Source organism: Nicotiana attenuata, unplaced genomic scaffold (assembly GCF_001879085.1).
Source record: "Nicotiana attenuata strain UT unplaced genomic scaffold, NIATTr2, whole genome shotgun sequence".
NCBI classification, from domain to species: Eukaryota; Viridiplantae; Streptophyta; class Magnoliopsida; order Solanales; family Solanaceae; genus Nicotiana; species Nicotiana attenuata.
The window spans coordinates 1-19,915 of record NW_017671196.1 but is presented as its reverse complement, the minus strand read 5'-3'; positions in this window follow the sequence as shown (position 1 = coordinate 19,915).

Here is a 19,915-nt window from a genome sequence, read left to right as displayed (position 1 = left end):
AGCTTTTTGAAGGAGATTAAAGAGGGATTCAAGGGGAAACGATTTGAGGTATGATTTTTGGACTTAAAACTCGATTCTATTGTGAAATCTACCTAGAAAATCATGGAAACTTAAGCTAAAAATGGAAGAACTAGGGCTTGGAATTTGGGACTTTTGATTTGGGATTTGAAGGGTCATTTGTGGACGGATTTTGATATTTTTGGTATGTATGAATTCGTGGGGAGATAAGGAACCAATTGGTGTAAAAATTTATGAGTTTCGAGAAGTGGGCCCAGGGCTCGGGTTTTGCTAATTTTGGGATTTTGGTATTTTTTGATTGTTTTCGTTTGGGCTTTGTTCCTTAGCATATTATGACGTATTCGTTCTGATTTTGGATAGATTCGATGCACGTGGAGGCCAATTCGAAGGGTAAAGGCATCGCGAGCCAGGGACTTAGTCGGTTCGAGGTGAGTAATTATAGTAAATGATGTTCTGAGGGTTTGAAACCCCGGATTGCACATCGTAGTGCTATATTGAGGTGAGGCACACGCTTGACGATGAGCGTGGGGTCGTGCACTATTGGGGAGTGTGACTTGGTCCGTCCCGACTGATGATTTTACCGCACATTTGATTGAAATCTATTTGTTATCATCATTATTTGGGCTGCATGCCCTATTTGGGCTTTATGCCAACTATTTGATTTCCTTCGGGGGTCTTTGTTGATATTTCCTCACTGTTTTGACTTCATACTTGAAATCAGTCATGTTATTTTCCACTGTTTTCAAAACTCAGCCATGTTCACTTAGTTTTAATACTCAAATGATATTTAAATGATGTTTCGGGCTGAGAAACACTGTTTTACTGTTGCCCGGGAGGCTTATGTAATTTTTGACTGAGTAAGGCGGAGGGTCTGTGTTGTGAGGATATCTTTTGGTCAGGCTGCACACCGCAGCGGTGATACACTGATACTGATGTGAGGCCGATGGCCTGAGATATGTACGTGGTATTGGTATGAGGCCGAGAGCCTATTTATGATGCCACGAGATGAATTGTTATTGCGCTTGGTCCGTAAGGGGCCCCTCCAGGAGTCTGCACACCCCCAGTGAGCGCGGGTACCCATTGTGATGTGAGATATAGCCCGAGGGGCTGGTATGGTTCTATGTGATTGCCCGAGGGGCTGGTACTGTTTTGAGATATTGCCCGAGGGGCAAATATGTTGACATTGTGCCCGAGGGGCGAACCTTATGTGCTTATCCTCCTTATTTGCCTGTTATTTACCCGTTTAATTGTGTATTTGTGCCGAGGGGCGGATTTCTGTGCTTGTCTGCACTAGTTGTTTTGCATTCATTTGCGCAACTGTTGAAAAAGTCATTTTCAAAGAGTTTTAAACTGAGCCGCAATGTTTTATGGAATCTTACAGCTTCATTGCTCTCTTACTAGTTTTCGAACTACTTCTATACAGCATGTTGATGCTATTTTCGTGATTTCTTATCACTCAATCTTTATTTATGATTATTACTCACAAAGTTGGCAGTACTCATTTTACTCCCTGCACCTTGTGTGCAAATTCAGGTATTTCAGCACCCGGTAGCGGGTATTGGCTGAGCTGAGGCAGAGTCACCGAAGTTTAGCAAGTGCCAGCGTTCGCAGCACTGCTTTTCTCCCTCTTTATTCTATTAGTCTGTACTAAGTATACTTCAGACTTCGTCAGTTGTATTTATACCTTAGTAGATGCTCATGACTAGTGACACCCCGGTTTGGGCTATTTTTGGGTTGTACTTCCGCATTGTTGTGATGTTATCCGCTGTTTAGCATTATTAAATCATGTTTTAGCCTGTTGTATTGCTGTTTAGCTGTTTAACTTCGAATGGGAAATGTGTCGGCTGGCCTTGTCTTCACAAAAGGCGCCATCACGACCGGGTCTGGGTTTAGGGTCGTGACAAGTTGGTATCAAAGCCTAGGTTACATAGGTCTCACGAGTCATGAGCAGGTTTAGTAGAGTCTCGCGGATCGGTACGGAGACGTCTGTATTTATCCTCGAGGGGCTGCAGAACCTTTAGGAAAACTTCACATTCTTGAAATTCTTATCGTGCGTCCTTGATTCAGCTTGGAATATAACTCTTTGAATTCCTTCCACGCATTCGTATGGACGAACGAGCGCTCAGTATCAGATGTGCATCGATGGCTTGTGATTCCCTGATTGAGGGGCGAGATGTGATCTCTATGTGCTGATGTTGGGCCTGTCTGGAGAACTCGAGGTCGGATTTTTGCCTATAGCTTGAGCACCGAGGTGCTGATTGTGTGAGCACGTGTTTCTGGGTCTATGTGTTATGTTCTGTCCCTATTAAGGGAAGTAATGATTTGATAGTACGTGATGAGGTTGATATGACTGCAGGATGTATTCATATGATTTAGAAGCGACGAGAAGAGTCTGCTGGAGGATAGAAGAACTATTAGGTGCTTGATTTCCGACTTGATTCGAGTTATAGCCCTGAGTTATGGGCGCGTGAAGGATCTTTTCCTGTTTCCTAGTTGGGAGTGAAGTAAACTTCATGTTGCAGTACGAGTTCAGACTCAGAAAAACTAAGTGATTGCGTAAAGTTTATGTTGGTGGAAGGTAGACAGAAAAGTTAGTTGGAGGCAAAGCAGGTGGGTTATCTCCTGTGGAGTGTTCTTAAGTTGTGCAATCCTTATGTTGTTGTTAGAAGGTCTCCCTTACCAGTGATTATGTGTATTGCAATTCAATTCTGGTCGCTTAAGAGTGTGGGCTTGACTATTACGAGAGTAAATGTGAGATTTGCAGAAGATATGATGTAGCAGATAGTCTGTGTTCCACAAGCTTATGAAAGATTGAGTTAGTCTCACTATGGTATTATGGCAGCTCGAAAGTATATGCGTTATGAGTTATGGTGCGGGTTTTGTTCTATGACTTTGAGCCAAGTGGGGGAGTCCACTATCGATTAGTTGATTGCATGGTTATGTGCTATATTAGTTCCGGTTGAAGGCGTGCGGGTGAATCAGTTATGGCTTACGGAGATTGAGACCGAGGATGGCTCGAGTAAAGGAAAATTTTGACAAAGGTTATGTCATGCTTCATAGGTGTATGAGAATCATGGGATGTCTTGAGTTGTTATTGGTAAAGGATGCTCGGTTGCATAGAGCAGGAAGTTGCTTGGATGTATTGGGATGAGGCTGCATTCTGCAGTGTCTGAAGTGCTAATGAGGTACAAGTCATCCGGTCCGTTGATCGGTCTAATTGCGATTTGAGTAGAGTGGACGACTCTCGAGAATGGTTCTAATGGGTCAAGATTTTACATGTAATAATTGGAGATTTTCAAGTTGTATATATGGCTAGAGCTGAGATTTGTATTGGAGGGTGTCAAGACTCGTGGTATTTCTATATCATTATGGGATTCTATATATTAGTATCAGGAAGGTAAAGGTAATGGCTTTGGATTCGTAGAAAGTCCCTTCAGGGTAGGTATTTTGAATGTGGTCCTTTTGGGAATATTTAAGAGAGTATTCAGCGACTTATGAGCCTTAGATGGTGTGGTTTATGCTTGGGTCTCGTATGGTGAGTCTGGGTTGAGGAATTGTGGTGTTATATCAAGAAAGAGTATCAAGTTGAAGGTAAATCAAAAGGAAACTCGGGTAGATAGGATAGATTGGTAATAGGTCGGATTGGCATGGTAATGGATATGATCGGTTCTTGAGTGATTATGAAGCGGTGGGTTTCCACAGGCGTTTCGTGGCAATACTCTTAGGTTTTGATTGCTTGTGTAGCTTGGTTGAGATAGAAGGAGTCAGATCTGATGGTTCGGTTGTGTGCAAAAGGGGATTCGTAGAGTTCTTGATAATTTCTACCATGGTTAGAGATGTATAATTTCTGCTGGCATGAGAAGCATGGGATGTATAGTGATGTTCTCCTAGATGGGATCAAATGGACCGTTCTTGACTAGTTGAATATATATTTGATTGTGGCTCGAAAGATATTATGAAGTCCTCATATTTATTATAGGATGGCATGGTATATGTGGTATGTTGTGTAGGGTTGAGATTGGCATGGGTAAGGTCACAGTTCAGTTCTGAAAGGAAGGTCCTAAATTCTTAGACAGCGCGACAGTTTCATATGACTAGGTAAATGATATACTAAATGGTGTGTCTTGATAAGGGTATAAACTTCAGAAAAAGGGCAATGTGTTATAATTAAGGATACTTCATTAGTATTGTGGCACTCTCTTATTGGATCTACTATCGATATTCAAGTTGGCTTGGTAGCAGAGAAGAATTATAGGAGTATCCCTCGTGGAATGATCGAGTATCGGATGTGTGTTAGATGTTCGGGCAGTGTAGCTGGGATCAGATATGGCGATTTGTGTGCTTTATGGATTGGGAGACTGAGAGTTTCCATGATTAGATGGCTTTGTGGTTGTGGTCGTGTATATCGACATTGTTTAGTGACTATTAGGGTTTGGGGACTCGAGTAAATCTTTTGTTGTTGGTTATGCCGGGAATACCACGGATCGAGTGGCGAGGTTCGACGGATTATGTTCTTAGTAGGGTGGATTTATATTTCGAAGGCCTAGCGGATGGTTGGGAAGGATTGTTCTTCTTATTTTAGGCTCTCGTGATGGATGTCAGTGCAGAGGCTCCTCATATTGATTCAGTTCGGATTGTGAGGGACTTTTCGGATGTGTTTCTTATGGCTGGGCATGTCGCTAGGCAAGGATGCTGATTTCGGTATTGATCTGATGTCGGGCACCATATCGTATGGCGTCGGTAGAGTTAAAGGAGCAGCTTCAGGATTTTCTTGATAAGGAGTTCGTTGGCAGGACAATGTGGATGCGTGTTCTAATTTGAGTCGGCTTAGTTGGCTCCGGATTGTATTGTTGAGGGATGTGTTGATTCTATTGTTATTGAGCTTATTAGTAATCTGGGGAGGTCTATGAGTTACCTTTCTGTGTTGCGAGGTGTTATGATTTGTGGGTTATAGGCACATGTGGTGCGGTTCTATTGGGGTTTCATAGTGGGAGACGAGCGGGAAGAGTAATTGGGTGTTGCTCGGTGAATGATATATCGGTTTTGCCCTATCGGGTTTGTGTGGTGTATGTTATTTGCTTCACCATGGTTACGATGATTTGCTTTGGTCCTAGACAACAATTGCGCGTGGTCGTCAATTTCGAGCAGAGTGACTTGAGGTGTGTCATGTGGAGCAGTGTTTGGATAGGGTCGCGCATTGCAACGAAGATATGGGGAGGTATGACCTTGCGGGTCAGATTCATGTGTTCTGTTTCTATGATGAGAGACGGGTTCTCAGTCTTGTGTTGTGGTGGTACTGGTGAGCTTGCGGTACAACTCTTTCATTTGAACCACTTTCATGATTTGAGTATGTTCGGTTTGTTCTTATTGGTGTGCGGATTGTGCAAGTTGCGACTTTAGTCTGCATTGAGGTGTCATGTCACCAGAGTGGTTGTGTTGGATTAGATGAGATCGTTGGGATCATTAATGAATGTGAATTGATTCAATTTTAGCATGTTAAAAGGATAAATATCGAGGTTCGGCTTAGAAATTTTCTATGGTCCTTGCCAAAGAAGAAGTGGCTTCATGAACGGTTGATCTAAGAAAGGTTATGGCTTACGATGTGTTTTATTTATCATTGGCAGTCTATGAAAGCGTTGGGATGAGACTTTAGTTGATAAGAGGGTTTCTATCAGTATTCGGTTGTTGTGTGCAGCTGCTGTGAATAGAAGTTATCGTTACGAGTGTTTGAGTTATGTGGTGTATCATGTAATTGCACCTGAAGTTGCAGGTATGAGTTATTACGGCTTGTTCGGGCTTATTCAGAGTATAGATGTGAGATGCTGATCTTGTTGATGATTTTAGAAGTGGAAATATGGTTCTATGGGTTATGGGCTAGATTGGTTTGTGAATTTTCAGTTGCATTGTGTTATCGGACCTATTGGAGATAGGGTGACGTGGGATCACTGTAACGACCCGACCGGTCGTTTTGAGCTTTTGCAATTTGCTCGCCAGTTCTCGGGCATGACTTGCCCCATGTGGTGTATTATGACTTATGTAAATCATTGGTCTTGGTTTCAGGTTAATCAGAATGAATTTGGAAGAACATTTCTAGTTTAAAGCTTACAAAAAAATTTGAAAGGTTTGACCAAGATTTGACTTATTTGTATATGATCTCGGATCAGAATTTTTATGATTTGGTTAGCTCCGTTAGGTGATTTGGGACTTAGGAGCGTGAACGGAATGCATTTTGGAAGTCCGTGGATGGTTTAGGCTTGAATTGGCGAAATTGAGATTTTGGCGTTTTCCGGTTGATAGGTGAGATTTTGATATAGGGGTCAGAATGGAATTCCGGAAGTAGAAGTAGCTCTGTTGTGTCATTTGTGACGTGTGTGCAAAATTTCAGGTCATTCGGGTGTAGTCAGGTTGGGTTTTTTATCAAAAGCGTAATACGGAAGATTTTGGAACTCTTAGGCTTGAATTCGATGCAATTTGGTGTTTTAATGTTGTCTTGAGCGTTCCGAAGGTTGGAAAAAGTTTGAATGATGTTATGGGATATGTTGGCATGTTTGGTTGAGGTCCCGAGGGCCTCGGGTAAGTTTCGGGTGGTCAATCAGGCCATTTCTTGTTTTGAAAAGTTGCAGAAAACTGCTGAAGGATTTCAGGAAAAATTGACCTTCGCGTTCGCGAAGGGTTAGCTGGTGAGGTTGAGGAATTGGCCTTCGCGATCGCGATGAATGTTCCGCGTTCGCGAAGGGCTGGAGTCCCGTGCATCGCGTTCGCAAGGTTCATGCCGCGTTCGCATAGAAGGAAAGTGGTCAGCTGGGTTTGAGGTCAAGTTATTCGTCGCGTTCGCGTAGTTCAGTATCCAGTGTGTATCGCGTTCGCGAGGCTGGTGCTGCGAACGCATAGAGCAAATTTTCTTATGGCTGGTGTTTTGTTCATCGCGAACGCGATGATCATCCAGCGTTCGCGAAGAAGGCTTTTAAAGCTTGGGCAAAATGTTTTTATAGCCCTTGTCCGCGACTTTTGGTCTATTTTCTCCATTGTTGAGCAATTTTTGGAGCTTTTGTGAAGGATTTGAAGAGGGAATCGAAGAGAATCACTTGGAGGTAAGATTTTTGAACTCAATACTCGATTCTTGTGTGAATCCCACCTTATTAATCATGGAAATTAAGCCTAAAATTTAAAAATTAGGGCGTGAATTTGGAGAGTGTAAATTTGGGATTTGAGGGGCTATTTGAGGTCCGATTTTGAAGTTCTTGATATGCATAGACTCGTGGGAGGATGAGGATTCTATTGATGTAATTTTTGTTGGATTCCGAGACGTGGGCCCGGGGGCCGGGTTTGAGCAATTTCGGGATTTTTGATGTAAATTGGATATTTTTGAGTGGGCTTTGTTCCCTTAGCATATTTTAATGGTTATGTACTGATTGTGGTTAGATTTGGAGCATCCGGAGGTCGATTCGTGCGGGCTAAGGCATCGCGGGCTAGAGTTTGGACCGGATCGAGGTAAGTAATGATTGTAAATACTGTCCTGAGGGTTTGAAACCCCGGATCACACATCGTTGTGTTACTTTGAGGTGACACAAACGCTAGATGACGAGCGTGGGGTTGTGCACCGTTGGGGATTGTGACATGGTTCGTCCCGTACGATTGTTGAGTCGCGTATTTGATTTGAAATCTTATGATATTCCATGTTCTAGAGATTGAAATTATATTTTGGGTTGTATGCCATGTTTGGGGACTTGTGCTGACCTGCTGAGACCCTTAGAGGCACTTTAACTAATTTTCCTCACTCTATTTGTTTTATCCTCAGTCATGTTTTACCTGTTTATTGTTTAAATCTAGCTTTATCACTTTATTTCTTACAAATGTGAAAACTGTTTGGGCTGAGTTCCCTGTTTTACTGATGGTCCGAGTGATCGTAAGGTTGATAACTGAGATAGACCGAGAGTCTGATTGTGAGGTTAATGACTGAGAGAGGCCGAGGGCCTGGTTGTGAGGATTATATATCTATGGATCGGGCTACACGCCATAGCAATATATTTATATATATGTATATGGATCGGGCTGCACGCCGCAGTGATATGTTGGATCGGGCTGCATGCCGCAGCGATATGTCGGATCGGGCTGCACGCCGCAGCGATATAGCGCTTGGGCTGTAGGAGCCCCTCTGGAGTCTGCACACCCCCAGTGAGCGCAGTCGACTATATATATATGGATCGGGCTGCACGCCATAGCAATATATGGATCGGGCTGCATGCCGCAGCGGTTACTATATGGTACCTATTGAGTGTGGGAGCTAAGTGTGAGCGCTGATTGGTAAGAGTAGAGTCACGAGTGACTGAGAGGCTTGCCCGAGGGGCTACATAGATATACATATACATGAGTGATGCTTTGCCTGAGGGGCTGGTTTATGAACTTACTGTTTTCACCCCTCTCTAAAGCGAGTTTCTGTTGAACATGTTGACTTGATTACTGTTCTCACTCATATTTGAACCGAGCCTCTATTGAAAATGTTGAACAAACGTTTTAAATTATCTTTCTTTTAAACTAAAGTTTCTAAGTTATGGAAAGGGTTGTGAAATTTCTGTTTTGCCCGATGGGTTGTATACGAACTATGTTTTGCCCGAGGGGCCGATTATGGTTTTCATCTCTTTTATTATAAATAGTATTAAACCCATACTGAAACTGTTTGAAGGTACTTTCAAATGATTTTTACCAAAAGCTGTATTTTAAATTAGACGATTGACTCGTATTCTGACTTGAAAGCCTGTGGTGCTTATTGAGCTTATCATAAATGTGGATTCATCTTTTCCTACTGCTCAGTCTTTATTTACTCTTATTACTTACTGGGTTGGAGTACTCACATTAATCCCTGCACCTCGTGTGCAGATTCAGGTATTTCGGAACCCGGTAACGGGTGTTGATTGCTCAAACGCGGAGTCATCAGAGTTAGCAAGGTGGATGCACGACGTTCGCAACACTGCTTCTTTCCTCTCATTTCCATTACTGTACTTAGTATATTTTTGACTGTTTTTGTTTCAAACCTTGGTAGATGCTCATGGCTAGTGACACCCCGATGTCGGGCTTGTGTAATTATTCCGCATTTTTCTTTTAAATGTTCATTATGAGATTAACGGTTTATAAATGGTATAAAAACAACTTTTAATGGAAAATGGTTGACTTGGGAAATTGTGTCGGCTGGCCTTGTCTTCACGAGAGGTGCCATCACGATCGTGTCCGGTTTGGGGTCATGACAATCACCCCCGGGTATATGCATGGTAAGGTCATTCAGCGATTGGTTGGCTTTTGGAACAACTCTGGGCACGTTTGAGGACGAACGTTTGTTTAAGTTGGGGAGGATGTGACGACCCGGCCAGTTGTCTCATGAGTTACTACTCTGTTTCCCTCATTTCTGCTTCTTATTGCTTCGTTCATCTGTGTTTTGAGGTATCGGGTTGGTTGGATTGAATCCGGGTTGGTTTTGGTGAAGTTTGAGACACTTAGTCACTTTTAAGAAAGCTTAAGTTGGAAAAGTCAACCGGATGTTGACTTATGGGTTAAAGGGCTCGGATGTGAGTTCCGATGGTTTGGTTATCTTCGGGAGGTGATTTGTGACTTAGGAGTGTGATCGAAATGGATTTTGAAGGTCCGGAGTAGAATTAGTCTTAAATTGGCAAAGTTGATATTTTGGCGATTTCTGGTTGATAGGCGAGATCTTGATCCAGGAGTCGGAATGGAATTCCGAGAGTTGCAGTAGCTCCGTTGTGTCATTTGGGATGTGTGTGCAAAATTTCAGGTCATTCGGACGTGTTTTGGTTAGGTTTTTTATCAAAAGCGTATTTTGGAAAGTTTTAGAAACTTAGGCTTGAATCCGATGTATTTTGGGTAATTTGATGTTGTTTGAGGTGATTTGATGATTGGAGCAAGTTTGAATAAGGTTTTAGGATGTGTTGGTGCTTTTGGTTGAGGTCCCGGGGGCCTCGAGTGAGTTTCGGGTGGTCAATCGGACCATTTTGGAGTTGGAGGAATTGCAAAAAAATATGCTCAGCTGTTGCAGGGATTTATCCCTTCGCGTTCGCGAGTGGAGACTCGCGTTTGCGTAGAAGGATCTGAGGAAGGCCAGAACTAAGCCTTCGCGTTCGCGAGAGGGGCTTCACATTCGCGGAGGGATTGGAACTTGGTCATCGCGTTCCCAACATGGGCCTCGCGATCGCGTAGAGTAATTTGGGTCTGAGGGGTTCGAGGCCTTTTGTTCATCGCGTCCGCGTACGGGTTATTGCGTTCGCGAAGGTGTAGGAGGAAGAAGCATCACGTTCGTGATGGGAGTGTCGCGTTCGCGAAGAGTAAAAAGTGGTCAACGTAAGTTTGTGCTACGCGAACGCGAGGGTTTGACCGCGTTTGCGAAGAAGGAAAGTCAGGCCTGGGCAGAATGTTTTTAAGTCGTCTTGTCCGCGATTTTGGGTCTATTTTCACCCATAGTTGATCATTTTGAGAGTTTTTTGAAGGAGATTAAAGAGGGATTCAAGGGGAAACGATTTGAGGTAAGATTTTTGGACTTAACACTTGATTCTATTGTGAAATCTACCTAGAAAATCATGGAAACTTAAGCTAAAAATGGAAGAACTAGGGCTTGGAATTTTTGACTTTTGATTTGGGATTTGAAGGGTCATTTGTGGACGGATTTTGATGTTTTTGGTATGTATGAATTCGTGGGGAGATAAGGAACCTATTGGTGTAAAAATTTCTGAGTTTCGAGAAGTGGGCCCAGGGCTCGGGTTTTGCTAATTTCGGGATTTTTGGTATTTTTCGGTTGTTTTCGCTTGGGCTTTGTTCCCTTAGCATATTGTGACGTATTCGCTCTGATTTTGGATAGATTCGACACACGTGAAGGCCAATTCGAAGGGCAAAGGCGTCGTGAGCTAGGGATTTAGCCGGTTCGAGGTGAGTAATTATTATAAATGATGTTCTGAGGGTTTGAATCCCCGGATTGCACATCGTAGTGCTATATTGAGGTGAGTCACACGCTTGACGACGAGCGCGGGGTCGTGCACTGTTGGGGACTGTGACTTGGTCCGTCCCGACTGATGATTTTACCGCATATTTGACTGAAATCTATTTGTTATCATCATTATTTGGGCTGCATGCCATATTTGGGCTTCGTGCCAACTATTTGAACTCCTTCGGGGGTCTTTGTTGATATTTCCTCACTGTTTTGACTTCATACTTGAACTCACTCATGTTATTTTCCACTGTTTTCAAAACTCAGCCATGTTCAATCAGTTTTAATACTCAAATGATATTTAAATGATGTTTTGTGCTGAGAAACACTGTTTTACTGTTGCCCGGGAGGCTTATGTGATTTTTGACTGAGTAAGGCCGAGGGCCTGTGTTGTGAGGATATATTTTAGGTCGGGCTGCACGCCGCAGCGGTGATACACTGATTTTCATTATGAGGCTGAGGGCCTGAGATATGTACGCCACGAGGTGGCTTGATATTGGTATGAGGCCGAGAGCCTGTTTATGATGCCACGAGATGGCTTGTTATTGCGCTTGGGCCATAAGGGGCCCCTCCAGGAGTCTGCACACCCCCAGTGAGCGCGGGTACCTATTGTGATGTGAGATATAGCCCGAGGGGCTGGTATGGTTCTATGTGATTGCCCCAGGGGCTGGTACTGTTCTGAGATATTGCCCGAGGGGCGGATTTGTTGACATTGTGCCCGAGGGGCGAACCTTATGTGCTTATCCTCCTTATTTGCCTGTCATTTACCCGTTTAATTGTGTATTTCTGCCCGAGGGGCGGATTTCTGTGCTTGTCTGCACTAGTTGGTTTGCATCCATTTGCACAACTGTTTAAAAAGTCGTTTTCAAAGAAGTTTTAAACTGAGCCACAATGTTTTAAGGAATCTTAGAGCTTCATTGCTTTCTTACTGGTTTTCGAACTGCTTCTATACAGTATGTTGATGCTCTTTCGTGATTTCTTATCACTCAATCTTTATTTATGATTATTACTCACTGAGTTGGCAGTACTCATTTTACTCCGTGCACCTTGTGTGCAGATTCAGGTATTTCAGCACCCGGTAGCGGGTATTGGCTGAGCTGAGGCAGAGTCACCGGAGTTTAGCAAGGTAGCTGCCGGCGTTCGCAGCACTGCTTTTCTCCCTCTTTATTCTATTAGTCTGTTCTTAGTACACTTCAGACTTCATCAATTGTATTTAGACCTTAGTAGATGCTTATGACTAGTGACACCCCGGTTTGGGCTGTGTTTGGGTTGTACTTCCGTATTGTTATGATATTATTTGCTGTTTAGCATTATTAAATCATGTTTTAGCCTGTTGTATTGTTGTTTAGCTGTTTAACTTTGATCCAGTTTGGTGTGGTGATCTTTGCCACTAAATATCAAATTTGTTGAAGGCAATTCCAAACAACTTGTGATGTTTGTCAAACTGTGAGAACTTTAGCAAGTGGGGGATCATGCGTGCATACATTTCCATGTGATTCATTCCTGCCTCATATGGCTCACTATATATGGAATCATATACATCAATCTTTTTCTGATTCAAGTCCAATACCTCCAAAAGAAAGTGTGTCACAACATTATCATCTTCTGAAGGAAGCCGACATGGAAAAATGATTTTGTCAACCTCTATCCAAGCAATTCCACATCTACGGCTGTCCCCCCACACATATGGTGTCAGAAACAACTGATTATCACCAACATACCAAAAGTTATCAGTAGCATCTTCACTGAAATCTTTATACACAAGCACCATATAGTTATCAAAAAGAATATCAGTAGTTGTGCAACGAAAATGATGGTCGCGAGGGTGGTAGCATTCCTTCTTTCTCAGATAATATAGGGCAATGTCAATATGCTTCATAAAAAGGCAAAAAACAAAACAAATCCATCAGTCATAAAATAATTAAAAAAAATGATAAATTAAGAATAAAGAAAATAAATGCCTTGTGAATTATCTAACCTTATCATCAAGTACAAAGCTGCTATCTGAAAGCTCAAGGAAGAACATTTTACTACTGATTTTTTAATGATACAACTTGTATGGATTCTTTCTCACCCCATTATCATCAGCATATATATCAGTTTGTCCCCTGAAAATTTTGAAAATATCAAAGTTAGAAGTTAGTCCTGAACTTAGCCTTTCAAGTTGATAAATTAAGGACATGCAGTCCTTAAATTTGAATTACAGATTCAAAAGCTAAGGACACTTGGTCCTGAAATTTGAGTTTCAAGTTCAAAAGTTAAGGACACATGGTCCTGAACTTAGACTTACAAGTTTAAAAGTTCAGGACACTTTGTCCTTAACTTTGAATTCAAAATTCAAAACTTAAGGACTCTCTGTGCTTAACTTTGAGTATCAAGTTCAAAAGTTAAGGACAAGAGTCCTTAAGTTTGACTTGCAGGTTCAAAAGTTAAGGACAGGCAGTCTTTAACTTTGAATTACAGGTTCGAAAGTTAAGGACACGTGGTCCTGAACTTTGACATACAAGTTCAAAAGTTCAGGACACTTAGTCCTGAACTTTGATTTCCAAGTTGAAAAGTTAAGGACACTTGCTCCTTAACTTTGATTTTAAAATTCAAAAGTTAAGGACACTTGGTCCTAAACTTAGACTTACAATCACAGAAGTTAAGGACACTTAACTTTAACAATTTCAATATCAATACTGAAATACATTAAGGGACTTACTCTTTTTTTCGACCTCTCCTTTTCTCCTTGCCCAACCACACAATGAATTTCTTCAATAATTTTGCATCATCTGTGGCATAATGAAAAATACACCTACGAGTATATGTTGATTTTATCCAACCTGAACTCTTGGGAGTATTTTGATTGTCTGCCATCGATGTTCCTGTTTTTCTTTCCTGATCAAAAGGAGATTTCAACTGCCAACTAAGCTGCTTGTTCCTTTTACCTCGACCAAGCTCTTCTTCAACATTTCCTTCAACCTCCATAGACAAACCCCCATCAATGCTCATTTGTGTACTTGGAGGAGTAGGAGTAAGAATAGAAAATGACGGACCATCATAACCAATACTATCTCTCTTTCTTTTTCTCATATATTGCTTAAAAGCTTCATCATTGTTTCATCTGCAGGCAACACTATATATATATATATATATATATATATATATATATATATATATATATATATATATATATATATATATATATATATATATAGTTTGCTGCAAGTCATCAAATGAAGAGACAAAATTTCAATTATGAATATAATATTTAGGACACAATCAATACCTATCTTGTTCACACTGCCTTCTTGTATTTTTTCAACAGACAATTCAGCTAACATGTTGCTTGCATCATTTTCTTTATCTTCCAACTGCACATTTTTTTTTTATCTTGCAATTGTTCTCCATGTTCTTCAGTTGCAAGTTCACAAGACTCTGCAAAATATTTACAAGAGCTAACACAATTAGTACTTGTTACTAATCTTTGATTAAAACAAACATGTATAAAATTAAAAAAAAAAACAAAGTCTAACCGTTTTCAATAGTCAAGATCATCCCAATTAAATCATTATCTTCACTTGCATTTTCTTGGGTTCCAATATTATCGGTAAGTGTAACGACCCGACCGGTCGTTTTGAGCATTTGGCACTTTGCTCGCCAGTTTTCAGGCATGACTTGCCCCGTGTAGTGTATTATGACTTATGTAAATCATTGGTTTTGGGTTTCAGGGCAATCAAAATGAATTTGGAAGAACAATTCTCAGGGCAATCGGAATGCATTTTGGAAGTTCGTGGAAGGTTTAGACTTGAATTGGCGAAATTGATATTTTGGCATTTTTCGGTTGTTAGGTGAGATTTTGATATAGAGGTCGGAATGGAATTCTGGAAGTTACAGTAGTTCCGTTGTTGCATTTGGGATGTGTGTGCAAAATTTCAGGTTGTTCGGACGTAGTTTGGTTGGGTTTTTGATCAAAAGCGGAATTCGGGAGATTTTAGAAAGTTTGGCTTGAATCAGATGTGTTTTGGATGATTCGAGGTTGTTTGAGGTGTTTGGAAGATTGGAACAAGGTTGAATAAGGTATTGGGTTATGTTTGTGCTTTTGGTTGAGGTCCCGGGGGCCTCGGGGTGATTTCGGGTGGTCAACGGAGAAGTTGGAATTTTGTTGTAGCAGCTGAACTTTGCTGTTTCTGGTATTTTCGCACCTGCGGATTGGGGACCGCAGGTGCGGCGCCGTATAAGCGGAGAGTTGGCCGCAGAAGCGAAAATTGGTCAGGTGAGCTGAGACCGCAAAAGCGGTAAGGAGACCGCATCTACGATGTCGTAGATGCGGAAATATGGTCGCAGATGCGAGTTTTGGCTGGTAAGTGAAATCCGCAGAAGCGGAAGCGCAAATGCGCTTATAGGATCGCAAGTGCGGAAATGCTGGGCAGAATGTATAAAAATGCCCCTTCGCGATTTTCAGTCATTTGTTCACCATTTTGGTGCGATTTCGGTGCTCCAAGCTGTGATTTCAAGAGGCGATCAAGTGAATCCACAGAGGTAAGCCACTTGGGCTTTATACCTTGTGTTTATGGAGATTATTTCATTGTTTAATCATGAAAATTTTTGGGAAATTATAGGAAGAGTTGGGAAATTAGGGCTTGAAATTGGAGAGTGAATTTTTAGAGTTTGTGTGACCATACGTGGTCAGATTTTGGTAAATTTGATATGTATGAACTCGTGAGAGGATGAGGATTCCATTGATGTTAATTTTATCGGATTCCGAGACGTGGGCTCGAGAACCGGGTTTGATCAATTTCAGGATTTTTGATGTGAATTGGATATTTTCGAGTGGGCTTCGTTCCCTTAGCATATTTTAATGATTATGTACTGATTGTGGCTAGATTTGGAGCATCCGGAGGTCGATTCGTGCGGGCAAGGGCATCGCGGGCTAGAGTTCGGACCGGATCGAGGTGAGTAATGGTTGTAATTTTTGTTCTCAGGGTTTGAAACCCCGGATTTGCATATCGTAGTGCTATATTGAGGTGAGGCACACACTTGATGACGAGCGTGGGGTCGTGAACTATTGGGGATTGTGACTTGGTCCGTCCCGATTGTCGATTTTACCGCATATTTGATTGAAATCTATTTGCTATCATCATTATTTGGGCTGAATGCCATATTTGGGCTCCGTGCCAATTATTTGAACCCTTCGGGGATTGTTGTTGATATTTCCTCACTGTTTTGACTTCATATTTGAACTCAGTCATGTTATTTCCACTGTTTTCAAAACTCAGCCATGTTCACTCAGTTTTAATACTCAAATGATATTTAAATGATGTTTTGGGCTGAGAAACACTGTTTTACTGTTGCCTGAGAGGCGTATGTGATTTTTGACTGAGTAAGGCCGAGGGACTGTGTTATGAGGATATATTTTAGGTCGGGCTGCACGCCGCAGCGGTGATACACTAATTTTGATTAAGAGGCCGAGGGCCTGAGATTTGTACGCCACGAGGTGGCTTGATATTGATATGAGGTCGAGGACCTGTTTATGATGCCACGAGATGGCTTGATATTGCGCTTGGGCCGTAAGGGGCCCCTTCAGAAGTCTGTACACCCCCAGTGAGCGCGGGTACCCATTGTGATGTGAGTTACGGCCCAAGGGGCTGGTATTGTTCTTCATGATTGCCTGAGGGGCTGCTACTGTTCTGAGATATTTCCCGAGGGGCGGATTATTGACATTGTGGCCGAGGGGCGAACCTTATGTGTTTATCTGTTTAATTACCTATCATTTACCTGTTAGATATGTAACTGTGCCCGAGGGGCGGATTCTCTATGCTTATCTGTTCTAGTTGTTTTGCATTAAATGTGACGACCCAGCCGGTCATCTTAATAATTAACGCCCCGATCCCCTATTAACTGCTTTCCCCAAGTCTACTTCTGCTAATTTGATTTGTCGAGACGTTCGATTTTGAGTTACGGAGAGTTTTGGGACAATTAGTCCCTAAATGAGAGCTTAAGTGTTGGAAAAGTGACCATAGTCGGAACAGTGTGAAGATTACCTCGGAATGGAAATCCGATGGTTCCGTTAGTTTTATTAGGTGATTCCGGTGTTAGGAGCGTGTTCGGAATGTGTTTTGGAGGTCCGTAGCTTATTTAGGCTTGAAATGCCGAAGTTTAAATTTTTGAAGTTTCCGGTCCGATAGTGAGATTTTGATCCGAGGGTCGGAATGGAATTCCGGAAGTTGCAGTAGTTCCGTCATGTCATTTGGGATGTGTGTGTAAAATTTCAGGTCATTCGGACGAGGATTGATAAAAATTTTGAACGAAAATGTGTTTTTAGAGTTTTTGAAGTTCTTAAGGTTGAATTCAATGAAAAATAGGTGTTTTGGTGTTGTTTGTAGCGTTCCGAAGGTTAGAACAAGTTTGAACGATGTTTTAGGTTATGTCGGTGCAATTGGTTTGAAGTCCCGGGGACTCGGGTGAGTTCCGGGATATTTTTAGGCCAAAAATCAAAGCCATTGCAGGTCCAGAAGAGTTGCAGGCCTCAGAACCCACCAACGCGGTCCGCACGAAATCCAGTGCGTCCGCGGTGGGGGCTGTGCGGCCGCACAAAATGTAGTGCTGTCCGCGGTGGGGGCTGTTTCATTGGTCCAATTTTGGGAGCTCATATCTTTTTATTTACAAGGAATTTTGAGATGATCCGAAAACAAAAGTTGTAGCCCTTTGTGTTTAGTTTCCAGAAAGCTAAAGAAATCACAATTTGGACATCTGTAGCAAAAGTTATGGCCAAAATACTAAAGCCTGTCACTGCAGTCAAGACCTGTGCAACCGCCGTCGTTTTTGTGCGGACCGCACTAGTTGGGCGCGGACCGCGGTCGTTTTTGTGCGGTCCGCAGAGGTGGAAATCTGGGGGGTGGTCTATAAATACGAGGTTTTGGGTTTTATTTGATATTTTGACCTAGAGAGCTCGGATTTTGGCGATTTTTCGAAGGTTTTTCAAGAAATTCATCGGGGTAAGTGATTCTAACTCAGATTTGGCTAGAGTACATGAATCTATCATTGAATTCATCATTTTATTCATGAATTGGGATGGTATTTGGGAAGAAAAATTGTGCAATATTTCAAAAACATAAAATGATGATTTGAAGGACCAAATGATAACGGAATTGCATAATTTTTATATGGTTAGAATCATGAGGGTGTGAGGATTCTGGAAATGAAAATTTTACTCGATTCCGAGCCATGGGCCTGAGGGGCATTTTGGTCATTTTACATAATTTTGCGTATTAGCTTAGAATTTATTTATAGAATCAGTTACTTGAGGAGTTATTTACAACATGCAATTGAATTGAATAGATTTGGGCCATTTAGAGTCGGATACTCGTGGCAAAAGCGTGGTTTCTAGTTGATTTTTAGCCGGTTCGAGGTAAGTGGCTTGTCTAACCTTGTGTGGGGGACCTTCCCCTTGGGACATGATCTTTGAATATTTGAATGCCTCGTACGTGAGGTGACGAGCGCGTACTTGAGCTAATTGTTGTAAACCCGTTTCTACTTGAAGTATTTAAATTGAGATTTCCTGTTTGCTTGTCATTTTAAACTGTAAGTTTATACCTGTGCTAGTTTAGAGACTCATGTTTAACTGGCTTACTTGCTTACTTGTTTTAGCTGTGCTGTTTGTACTCTGGAAGCATGTTAGGCTATAGCTTACTACTTCTTGTCCCGATTTTTTTAGCAATTGTTTCGAGATTTATGAATTCTTGTTGTTGTGTGTTTAATTTGGGACTACGGGACGACTCCCCGGGAGATCCCCCCTGTACTTGAGATATTCTAGACTGAGGGTGCGGGATACTAAGAGATCCCTTGCACATGTGATTCTATATATATTGGGATAGCAAGAGATCCCCGATTACTTATTGAGGATACCAAGAGATCCTCGGGATACCAAGAGATCCCGATTTCCTATTGAGGATACCAAGAGATCCTCGGGATACGAAGAGATCCCCGATTGCTTACTGAGGATACCAAGAGATCCTCGGGATACCAAGAGATCCCCGACTATTATTCCTTGTGGAGGACAGTTATCCTTGTATTGTTACCTTTGTTTTCTATTACTGTTCTTCCTTACTTACCTGGTTTAGATTCTCGCTGTAGACTTTATTTAAATTGTTTATGTTATCTCATTATTTAATTTGTTTATCTCAGTAGGGCCCTGACCTTCCTCGTCACTACCCAACCGAGGTTAGGCTTGGCACTTACTGAGTACCGCTGTGGTGTACTCATGCCCTTCCTGCTCATGTTTTTCATGTGCAGATCATTTAGGTACCTCCACTCCGGCGCACTATCAGTGAGGCAGGAGGACTACGGAGAGTTCGAGGTAGATCTGCTGCGTCCGCAGACCGACGAGTCTCCCTCTTACTCTATCTTTAGAACTTAGTTTTTCTTTCTTCCGGTTGTTAGATATTCTGGAGTTTGGAGCCCTTACGATACATTTCTGTAGCCTGTGTTGCCCGTGAGTTTTCGGTTCGGGTTTTGGGAATTTTAGTAGACTTGTGTTATTGAGTTGTACATGCCGAGTGTCATACAGTACAGTTTCTTCTAGTTATTTAATTTGGTTTACTCTGTTTTTCCGCAATTATTATATTTTTCCGCAATATTTGGCTTACCTGATCGCGGGGACTGGGGTGCCATCACGACATGTTCACGATCGGTGAACTAGGGTCGTGGACAGTGTCCTTAACTTTTGAACTTGAAACTTGAAGTTAAGGACCAAGTGTCCTTAACTTTGGAACTTGAAAATGAAGTTCAGCGACCAAGTGTCCTTAACTTTTTCAACTTGAAACCTATAAGCTTAAGGACTGCCTGTTCTTTACTTTTTTCAACTTGTAACTCTTAAGTAAGGACCAAGTGTCCTTAACTTTTGAACTTGAAACTATAAAGTTAAGG